This window comes from Theropithecus gelada, chromosome 3 (assembly GCF_003255815.1).
Source record: "Theropithecus gelada isolate Dixy chromosome 3, Tgel_1.0, whole genome shotgun sequence".
Lineage (NCBI taxonomy): Eukaryota > Metazoa > Chordata > Mammalia > Primates > Cercopithecidae > Theropithecus > Theropithecus gelada.
In genome coordinates, this window is record NC_037670.1 from 146,719,953 (window position 1) to 146,732,162 (window position 12,210).

The following is a 12,210-nucleotide window of genomic DNA, read 5'->3' on the forward strand; positions in this document are numbered from 1 at the left end:
TCCGGCCACTGCACTCCAGCCCGGGCGACAGAGCCAGACTCCCTCTCAAAAAAAAAAAAAAAAAAAAAAAAAAATATAAATATATATATATATATATATATATATATAAGCTAATTATTCATCACTATGACATATACTAAGTAACTTATTAATGATAAAAACTGTATTAATCAACTACATTGGTTAATAGGGAAAAGAAAAGATCCAGAGTAATGGAGCCCCTTAGTCACTTGCCTGACCTAAATTAATCACTTTGGCCCAGTATGGGACACTCTGATTGACTGAGCCTGAATCACGTGCCAAAGTCATGTGCCCTCTCAGATGAAGGAAGAGGGCTGCTAAACAGACCTTAAAACATATCTACCTTGAAAAAAAGAAAGAAAGAAAGAAAGAAAACTAACTAATATGTTTATTGGGCACTTAAAAAAATATGCCAAGCACTATAATTAGTAAGCATTTTACCTATAGGATTGTTTTTCATCCTTACATCATCCCCAATAGTTAAGTATTATTCTTTATAGATGATAACTTTGAGAATTAAAGAGTTAAGTAACTTCCCCCAAGGTCTCACTGCCAATGAGTGGAGGTATTGAGACCTAAACCTAGGCAGTCTAAGTCCCTCTTGACTGTTACACTGTGCTTCTGACAGCAATGTCACAGCCTTCTCTTTGTCTTCTATTATTATTATTATTACTCTTATTATTATTATTATTATTGAAAGAGTCTCACCCCATCACCCAGACTGCAGTGCAGTGGTGCAATCTTGGCTAACTACAACCTCCACCTCCCAGTTTGAAGCCATTCTCAACATGCCTCAGCCTCCTGAGTATGGGACTACAGATGTATGCCACCACACCCAGCTAATTTTTGTATTTTTAGTAGAGATGGGTTTTCACCTTATTGGCCAGGCTAGTCTCAAACTCCTGACCTCAGGTGATCCACCTGCCTCAGTCTCCCAAAGTTGTGGGATTATAGGCATGAGCCACTGCGTCCGGCCAGTCTTCTGTTATTTTTGTATATAGTAAACATACACAGTCCCTTTAGTCTTCAAATACAATATTTGGTCTTCACCTGTTTCCTGTAAAATACGGAAGTAAGTTTGATAATCTGATCTACTGATTGAGAGTATTATGATGAGGTGGGTGCTGGGAGCACAATTACATGAGAGAGTAGACTAAAGCAGTAAGATGTCTAGCAAAGACTAGATCCCTCTGCTTAAGCAGAGAGCACCAGGGAGCTGAGTGCTTACAAGTTCGTGAAGAGAGCAAGACAGGAGAGGCATCCCAACAATAGCAAGTCCCAGCCAGGGGTGAAACAAACAATGATAAGAAGGTGGAGGGTTTTTCACTTGCTGATATGATTATTTGCTCAGCACATTCATTCTGGAGCTAAACTAAGAATATTTAGACCCTCCTTCATGTTGTCATCAGTAATATTGCTCAGATTCTGTGTGGCAAATCAGCTTTAGTCTTCTTTTTACGTCATCTGAGCACCCAAATTAATGACTACTGAAAACGGAGTCAGTGTAGGGATAACAGCATGCGTTTGGGGAATGAAGGAAAAGCTCAGGGCATCATAAATAACACAAGGGTAGGACAAATACAATCAAAGATTCCTTGTTTGCAGTTTTTGACCATAACACTAATGGAATAGTCCCTAAGATGACATATGAAGGGGTTATACCAAATTTTTATCAAACTTTTCATTCAGATGTTTCCCATACTAACCAGTTCTGAATTGGTATTCCAGAGATAGTAACATATTTCATTAAAAGCTTATATCAAAGCATAAATATTATCCAAGGTATATGCATAATAAGGTGATAAATGACTTCTCCAGAACTTCACTTAAATTAAATTAACATTGAGAGTGGAGTTCTCCTTTTTCAAAAGAGTTCCACACAATCTACTGCTTGCCCCCTGCTGAGAGTGCTAATTTATTTTTTCTTTGCTAGAAAACCAGGAGACGGTCTCTCTTAAGACTGGGTTTTTTATTTATTAATTTCGTTCACTGATTCTAAGATACTTTAACAACAACTGTGCATCAGCGGGTACAGTATTTTCAAGCTATTTAATGTAATGTCAGACAATATGTTTCCTAGTAGAAAGAGAATCCCTTTGGAGTGTTAGGCAGTTTGCTTCTCTATATAAGACTTCAAAATACAAACAGTAGCAATTGTTTATCACAGCCTCAGAAGCCTAGTTATTGGATAGAAGTCTTTGCTTAACAAAGGACATGTGCAGAATAATGTTCATTTTCCAAGTTTTTTACTCAGAAGGCAATTCAAAGGGAGCATGTCCAAGTAAAATATTTATTATTATTGGTAGTTATTTAGGACTTTTCTCTAATTCTTCAAAGCTCTAAAACTCAAGGAGAGAAAAATAAGCACTTCTCTGCTTGTCAAAGGTAATTTAAATTATAACTAGTAAGTACAGACACCCATTAAGTGACTTATCTGTGTCTCCATGACCAGATTGTGATTTGTCATCAGCATTCTCTTCTCTCTCATTTTTTCCAAATAGGCATAAGGCAAGACTCCAATTCACAAACTGCTTCTGTTCTAAAAATTAATTTGTAGATAAATACTGCTAGAGCAGGATAACTAGTTATGTGATTTGGTGCAAATGATTTATTTTCTCTGAGTTTAATTCTTCATATACAAAATGGACCTAATTTCTAATTTTCAGGATTATTGTGAAGATTTAGTAAGATAATGAATATAACATATTTAGTACACTACCTAGCAAAGAATGAATATTAGATGGAATATAACCCGCAATGGTCAATTTGAGCCATATAAAAAATTGAAACCAAATTTTATTTTATTTTATTTTATTTTTATTTATTTTTTTTTTGAGGCGGAGTCTCACTCTGTCGCCCAGGCTGGAGTGCAGTGGCCAGATCTCAGCTCACTGCAAGCTCCGCCTCCTGGGTTTATGCCATTCTCCTGCCTCAGCCTCCCGAGTAGCTGGGACTACAGGCGCCCGCCACCTCGCCCGGCTAGTTTTTTGTATTTTTAGTAGAGACGGGGTTTCACCGTGTTAGCCAGGATGGTCTTGATCTCCTGACCTCGTGATCCGCCCGTCTCGGCCTCCCAAAGTGCTGGGATTACAGGCTTGAGCCACCGCGCCCGGCCGAAACCAAATTTTAAATATGTTAATATCATACCTTGGAGTCAAGAATATGCAGGTCATTTTTTCAAGTAAGTTTCTTATTGAGAAATACATATAGTAAAACATACAAGTCATAAATGTAACTCAGTAACCACATGTAGCTCAATAGCTCAGTAAATTCTTTAAATATAAACACACCCATAAAACCAAATCAAGAACTAGAAGCAGTGTTCCAGAAGCCCACTCCCTTGTCCTTTCTCCCAGTCACTACCACCTTCTTAAAGGTAATCAGTATTCTGACTCCTAAATTAATTGTTTAATTTTAATATCTCTGGGTTGGAATGATCTTGAGCACCTTATTATAGGCTTATTGACCATTTGGATATCCTCTTTTGTGAAGTACCTGTTTAACTTATTTGTCCAATTGTCTATTAGTTGACCATTTTCTCATTGATTTGTAGATTTGTTTTGTTTTGGTTTGAGATGGAGTCTCACTCTGTCACCCAGGCTGGAGTGCAGTGGTGTGATCTCACGTCACTGCAACCTCCACCTCTCGGGTTCAAGTGATTCTCTTGCCCCAGCCTCCCAAATAGCTGGGATTACAGGTGCATGCCACCACGACCAGCTAACTTTTGTATTTTTACTAGAGACAGGGTTTTACTATGTTGGCCATGGTTGGCCAGGCTGGTCTCAAACTCCTGACCTCAGGTGTTCTGCCTGCCTCAGCCTCCCAAAGTGCTGGGATTACAGAAGTGAACCACCATGCCTGGCTATTTTTTAAATATGTTGTATTTTGGATGTCTTTATCAGATATATGGATGTAAATTTTTTCCCTCTGAACCTTGTCTTTTACTTCCTTAATGACTTTTTTTAATAAATAGAAGTTCTTGATTTTAATGTGGTCTAATTTACCAATTTTTTCATTTTTATTTACAAGCCACATGAGTAACAACAGTAGAAACAAACAACAGATTGAGACAATTAAGGGCTTCTTAGGTTAAGATATGTTAAGATATCATTACTAGATGGAAAATACTTTAAAAATAGGCCAGGGGTGGTGACTCATGACTATAATCCCAGCACTTTGGGAGGACATGGTGGGAGGATTGCTTGAGCCAAGGAGTTCAAGACCAGCCTGGGCAACAAAGCAAGATCCCATCTCTACAAAAAAAAAGTTAAAAATTCACTGGGCATAATGGTGGTAGTCCTAGCTACTTGGGAAGCTGAGGTGGGAGGATCACTTGAGCTCAGGAGTTATAGGCTGCAGTGAGTCATGGCCACACCCCTACACTCCAGCCTGAGCAGCAGAGTGAGCTTGTCTCTTAAAAAAATAAAATAAAATCTGAGACTATTTGAAACTTATTTTTTGATGAAAATTAGGTGCATAAAACTGGCTTAATCATGACCCTTAAATTATGACACAGTAGAGTTATTTACCCAAGAATGGCCTGTTTCATTTTATTTTATCTTAAAAATAATAAACACTTGGAAATTCATTACCACACTTCAGCTCATCACCAAACCTGAGAACTTAAAATATTAACAGGTAACTTAAACATTTACCAGTAAGAACAACAACAACAACAATAATAATAATACCTCAGTGGATTGGTTAGCAACATGTTAAACACATTTGACAGAGAATTAAAGAATTAAAAGAGAGAGCTGAAAAAACTAGCAGATTCCAAGACAGTGAGAAAAGAGTAAGGAAAATATAAAAGGAAATTTAAGAGATAAGAAAATTCAAACATAGTGGCCTAAATGGAGTCTAAGAAAAAGACAACAGAGAATATGGAGAAAAGGTCATGACTCACCAAGAGGTAATGACTCACATTTTTTTCAGAACTGATAAAGGGTATCAAGCATCATATTTTAAAAACTCAATAAAACCAAAACCAATTATATAGAAATTCATACCTAAAATGCTATAATGAAATTGAGAACAAGAAGATTGAACCACACATTTTTTTCTTTAAATTTTTTTTTTTTTTTTTAGAGACAAGTTCTCACACTGCCAACCAGGCTGAAGTGTAGTGGTGGTATCATACCTCAACCAATTCTTCAACCTCAGCCTCCAGAGTAGCTGGGATTACAAGCACAGGCCACCATGCCTTGCCTGAACATTTTCAACTGAAAACTGTGTAATTGTCAAACAGATAGGGAGGAAGAAAAGATGAGTAACCTAACAGTAACAATGGATGCTGGAGAACAATAGAATAATATATCCAGAGTTTATTGAGGAAATAAAAATCACAACCTGGATTTGTAGAGACCTCAGAAGTTTCCCAAAAAAATGCCTGCCCCTGGTCTCATCTTTGTGGGAAGATAAAGAAAAATGAGCACATAGTGATAGATCTCCACTAGGGAAACTCCTAAAGATGTAATTCAGGAGAAAGGAAAAGAAGCTCAGAAAAGAAGACTTGAATGCAAGAAGGAAAGAAAATAGAAAATTATATATATAATTGTATATAAATCTAAGGAAGTATTGATTAGAATTAATAAGTGATTAGAATTAAGATCCTGGTTTCAAATGGGGATTAGGAATTAATTAATTTTGGACTTTGTTAAAAATACACTATAAAATTTTAAAGATATTAACAAATAAAATAGAAATAGGATGTATAACTTCCAAATTAGTAGAGAAAAAATGTGTGATTAAAAAAAGAAGCAAAATAAGCCAAAGGGAAAGTAAAAAAGAAAAATAAATGAGACAAATATAAAGCAAAAGGTTATGTGGTAGAAACCAGTAAAATATTTCAGTACTATACAGAGAAAAAATATCAACAAAAGACAACCTGGATAGCTGTTTTAATAATCAGACAACCTGGATAACTGCTTTAATATCAGCTATTTTAATTTAAGACAAAAGAAAAGCTTTATTTGTGATTTATTTTTTAAAAAATCACTATATGAAGATAAGAAGTTCAATTAATCAAGGTCGTTTTAACATTTAACTTTGTATACATGTAGTTTAAATAGTTTCAAAATACTCAAGGAAAAGGTAATTAAAACTATAATAAGAAGTGGACAGCTTTCCAACTTTGATCCGGGAGAATGGCTCCCGCAAAGAAGGGTGGCGAGAAGAAAAAGGGCCATTCTGCCATCAACGAGGTGATGACACGAGAATACACCGTCGATATTCACAAGTGCATCCATGGATTCGGCTTCAAGAAGCGTGCCCCCCCGGGTACTCAAAGAGATTCGGCAATCTGCCATGAAGGAGATGGGAACTGCAGATGTGCGCATTGATACCAGGCGCAACGAAGCGGCCTGGGCCAAAGGAATAAAGAATGACCCATACGGTATCCGTGTGCGGTTGTCCAGAAACCGTAATGAGGATGAAGATTCACCAAATAAGCTCTATACCTTGGTTACCTATGTAACCTGTTACCACTTCCAAAAATCTACAGTCAATGTGAATGAGAACTAATCGCTGATCGTCAAATACATCAAATAAAGTTATAAAATTGAAAAAAAAAAGAGAGAGGAAATGGACGATTATCATTAAAGGGAGAGATGTCAACACAGCTCTCTCTATTATTGAGAGGCCGATGGATAGAAAAGATTTGAACAATGAAATAGGCTAGACATGTACAGAATCCTCCACCGAAAACATAGAGAATACAAAGTCTTCTTTACCACATAAGAAACAAGTTTAAAAAAATGGTCACAAGCAAGGTTTTTGACTTTTAAGTCAAAAAAATTTAAAAATTGCTATCAGATTATATTTTCTTATGACAATGCAATTGTTATAAATTAATAACAAAAAAGTTACATCTGACAAAGTTCTGATATCCAGAATTTATAAAAAAAAAACTTAAAAAATTGAAAAAGAAGAAGCAACCACCTTGAAAAATGGGCCAACGACACGAACAGACACATCTCAAAAGAAGACATACAAGAGGCTAACAAACATGAAAAATATTTTCCACATCACTAATCATCAGAGAAATACAAAGCAAAACCACAATGAGATACCACCTCACACCAGTCAGGGTGGATATTATTAAAAAGGTCAAAAAACAGCACATGTTGGTGAGACTGTAGAGATAAGGGACTGCTTACACACTGTTGATGGGAGTGGAAAGTAGTTCAGTCAGTGTGGAAAACAGTTTGAAGATTTCTCAAAGAACTTAAAACAGAACCACCATTTAACTCAGAAATCCCATTACTGGGTATATATTCAAAAGAAAATAAATCATTCTACCAAAAGACACAGGCACTCACACCTTCATTGCAACACTATTCACAATATCAAAGACATGGAATCAACCTAGGTGCCCACCAACAGTGGATGAGATAAAGAACATGTGGTGCATATACAACAATAAATACGAAGGAGTCATAAAAAGAACGAAATCATGCCCTTTGCAGCAACATGGATGCAGCTGCAAGCCTGATACGGTTAGGCTTTCTGTCCCCACCCAAATCTCATCTTGAATTGTAATCCCCATAATCCAAGGGAGAGACCAAGTGGAGGTAATTGAATCATGGGGCAGTTTCCCCCAGGCTGTTCTTATTATAGTGAGTGAGTTCTCACAAGATCTGATGGTTTTATAAGGGGCTCTTCCCTCTTTGCTCAGCATTTCTCTTTCCTACCACCTTGTAAAGAAGGTGCCTCGCTTCCTCTTCACCTTCCACCATGATGGTAAGTTTCCTGAGGCCTCCCCAGCCGTGCAGAACTGTGAGTCAATTAAACCTCTTTCCTTTATAAATTACCCAGTGTCAGGCAGTTCTGTATAGCAATGTGAAAACGAACTAATACAAGTGAATTCAAAAAGGAACAGAAAACCCACCAAATACTGTACGTTCTCACTTATAAGTAGGAGCTAAACATTGGGTACTCACGGACATAAAAATGGCAACAACAGAAACTGGGGACTACTAGATGGGGGAGGGAGGAAGGGAGGTAAGGCTTGAAAAACCAAATGTTGAGTATTATGATCAGTACCTGGGTGACAGGATAATTTGCATACCAAATCCCAGCATCGTGTAATATACCCATGTACATGTTACGACTGAATCTAAAATAAAAGCTGAACGAGGCACCTTGACTCATACCTGTAATCCCAGCACTTTGGGAGGGTGAGGCAGGAAGATTGCTTGAACCCAGAAATTGAAGACCAGCCTGGGCAACATGGTGAAACCCTGTCTCTATTAAATATATACATACATACATAAAAACATAAATAAAATAAAATAAAAACTAGAAAAGAAACTTTTTAAAAAGTTGAAAAAGATTATAAAAGTAAATAAAATCTCAAATCATTTAAACCACAATTCTAAATGACTTGTGAAAGTTGAATACTTTGTTTACTGAATCTACTCATATACATAACTAAACTGAAATTCTATCATTTCAGCATACCTATTTTGATAAATCAAGATTTAACTATATATAAAATATATGGGAAACTATAAAAATATATTGAAAATAAGAATGTACGTAAATTTTTTTTTTTTTTTTTGAGACAGAATCTCGCTCTGTTGCCCAGGCTGCAGTGCAGTGGCACGATCTGGGCTCACTGAAAGCTCCACCTCCAGGGTTCACGCCATTCTCCTGCCTCAGCCTCCCGAGTAGCTGGGACTGCAGGTGCCCGCCACCACGCCCGGCTAATTTTTTGTATTTTTAGGGGAGACGGGGTTTCACAGCATAAGTAACATTTTAAAGGTATAATGAGGGTGTCCAAACTTTTGGCTTCCCTGGACCACACTGGAAGAAGAATTGTCTCGGGCCACACATAAAATACACTAACACTAATGACAGCTGATGAGCGAAAAAAACAAATTGCAAATAAAATAAAATAAAAATCTCATAATATTTTAAGAAAGTTTACGAATTTGTGTTGCGCTGCATGCAAAGTCATCCTGGACTACATGTGGCCTGTGGACTGCGGGTTGGTCAAGCTGGCATTGGATAAGGAAAGAGCTAAGAGAAAGTATAAATTGCTCATTTTCTTATTTATTTCTGCAAGGAATAGAACCATTTAAAGTTGCTAAATTTAAAAATAGAAGAATAACTAATGTTATATAAAATGTTAATATAAAGTTAAGTAGAAATTTTAAAACAGACAAAAATTGTTGAACTTATAAAAAGAAAAATTGCACACATCAAAAAAAAAAAAAAAAATCCAAGGCTGAGTGCAGTGTCTCATGCCTGTAATCCCAGCACTTTGGGAGGCTGAAGCAGGAGGATCACTTGAGCCCAGGAGTTCAAGACCAACTTGGGCAACATAATGAGACCTTGTTTCTACAAAAATAATAATAATAATAATTAAATTGCTGAGCATGGTGACATACACCTGTAGTCTCAGCTACTTGGGAGGCTGAAGTAGGAGGATCACTTGAGCCTAGAAGTTTAAGGCTGCAGTGAGCTATGATCACACCACTGCACTCCAGCCTGGGTGACAGAGCAACACCCTGTAACCAAGAAATAAAGCCTAATGCATTTATTGTATCAACAAATATAAACGGCATATATTCTTCTACTGAAAGAAAAACTCTCATATTGGGTAAAATTTTTAAATTATATATTGCGTATATGAGATGTCTGAAACAATGTGATTCTTAAAAGAATAAAAATAAGAATGTATAAATACAGTCCCACAAAGCTAACTGAAAGAAGAGTTAAAATATAATATTTTTAAATATATAAATATTAATTGGAGATCACATTTGCTGAATGCTGTGTGCCAGGAGTGTGCTTTACGTGAATGATACATTCAATCCTAAAAACAACCCTCTGAAGCGTATTAGCCACATTTTACAGATGAAGGAACTGAAGCACAGAGAGATTTAAAAACGTATTCAAAGTTGTATAACTGGTCATCAGAGGAGACAGAATTCCAACCCAATTTTCTAGCTCTAGATCCTGTCTAGCAGCAATATTGTCTTTACAGTTTAAAAAATGAAAGAACTATTTAAAATATATAATTTTAGTTGCACAGAACATTTTTTTTAGAAAGGATATGCTAGAAATTATCAAAATAGTGGTACCTTTACAGAGAATGACTAGGAATAAAAAGAGGATTTTACTTTTTATTTCTCTTTTTTTGTTATTTATTTATTTAGTAGTGGCAGGGAGTTAAATATTGCTTTTATGTATTATTGGATGCATAAAAAGGACTATATGTACATTTTGAAGCATATCAATAAAATCAATCTCTGAGAATTACTCAGCTTAAAAACAAACATTGCTAATACTATTACATCTATATTAATACTCTATTATAAACTTCAAAACATGTGAATGTTGTACTTACTTTTTAATCAAAAATTTCAACTGGCTGATACAGCTATACCATTATTATGTTTTTCTAAATATTTTTAAAGGAACCAAAAAATAAGGTAAAGTGGGGAGGTGGATCAGAATGTGACTTTCCCAAAAATATAATGGCTCTGAGTCCCAGTCCCACACAGGAGTGTGACAACACATTATATACCGCAGTGCCCTTGATGAAACTCATGTTTGTCTCACTTAAGGCAATGTAAGACACTATTGAAATATCCACTGTACATTTATATAACAGGTTATTGTACAACCTCTCAAAGGGTAAGTGAGTTCCAAGAGGAAAAAAGCAACTTTATGCAAGTACTTCACTTAAAAATAATGTGTATGAAAAAATTTTACCCATGGATAGAGACTCTCATCACTATTAACGATAACATCAGAACTTATCTCAGCAGGTACCATCAGCTTTTGTCACTCTACTCTTTGTCTTTGCCAACATCACTTTTAGCTTAAAAAAAGAAAAAGAGGAAAAAAAGCACCTGAAAGCCTTGAAACCCAACCATCTTTCCTACATAATTCTGTGATGAACAAACAAGTATTGTTCAACTGTTCCACAATAAGGTTAAGGACCTTTAATAATAATTTCAGCACATTGACAATATTATCAAAAGCTTTATTCTAATTCTGAACACACAGGCAGAATAAGCTGTGTCTCTGGTGCTTTTAGGTGTTCTTTTAGAAATCCATTTTTAATATTCTGGTACTATATAAAATATTTAGCACTTAATGGAAAAGTTTCCATTCTTGAGACAGCTACTTACATGAAATAATGTTTCTTACTAGCAGATTGAGTGCTAACAGAATTTTTAATAAATCCACATTTCTTAGAAATACATTTTGTATAATACATTATTTTCAAGTGATAGTTTACTTCTTTCACTGCAAACTGTTGAAGTAAAAATTCAGGACATTTGATGTGAAGATGCTATTTGAAACACTCCAAAAAAAAAAAAAAAAAAAAAAACTCCACAAAACTTCAATCCTTTAGCAAAATCCTGGCACTGCTAGCATCAATATGACTTCAGCAAAAGGATCTTAAAAGTATTAACTAGCTAAAACATCTTATTGTCTCTGGAATAATCTACACGTTGTTACATTCATACTTTAGAATACATATTAAAAATACACAGAAGCCACTAAACATTCTACTTCCAGATAAAGTATTATTATTATTATTATAGAAATACAATTTATTGAGGATATCATGAGCCAAGACTCTTCTAGGTATCTTATATACGCTTTCTTTAGTCTGCACAATAGTATTACAATTCTTAGATGAGAAAATGAAAGGCGAGACAAATTAAGTAACCTGGTGAAATTTCCACTGCTGGAAAATGACAGCGCTGCTTTCTGAACCTGAGTCTGACCACCTCAAAAGTCTCTTTTTATTGTCCCCTACATCTTCCACCATTTTTGGTGTATAAATCTTAGTTTTTCATCTGGGTTGAAAATCAGCCTAAAATGTAAGTTGTGTAATAATTTAGAGAGAAAATTCTGCTTTATTTCACCAGTGGCATTTTAAAAAAGTGATCCAGGTGATCAGCTTTTAACAAACTGGTATTTTTATTCCTTCCTGCCATGCTCTCCACCAATCCACCTTTTCTCTCTGACACAGTTTGGTTCTGTAAACCCACCCGAATCTCATCTCAAACTGTAATCCCTATATGTCAAGGGAGAGACCTGGTAGGTAATTGGCTATGGGGTGGTTTCCCCCATGCCCTCATGACAGTGAGTGAGTTCTCATGAGGGAATCTGATGGTTTAAAAGTGTGAGGTGGTGCCCCGCTCTCTCCTGCCACCTTGTGAA

At 35.9% G+C, this 12,210-nt stretch overlaps 1 pseudogene; it reads left to right on the forward strand.

The window, feature by feature from the left end:
* Positions 1-6,158: 6,158 nt before the first annotated feature.
* Positions 6,159-6,543, forward strand: LOC112621267 (annotated as a pseudogene).
* The last annotated feature ends 5,667 nt before the right edge of the window (positions 6,544-12,210 follow it).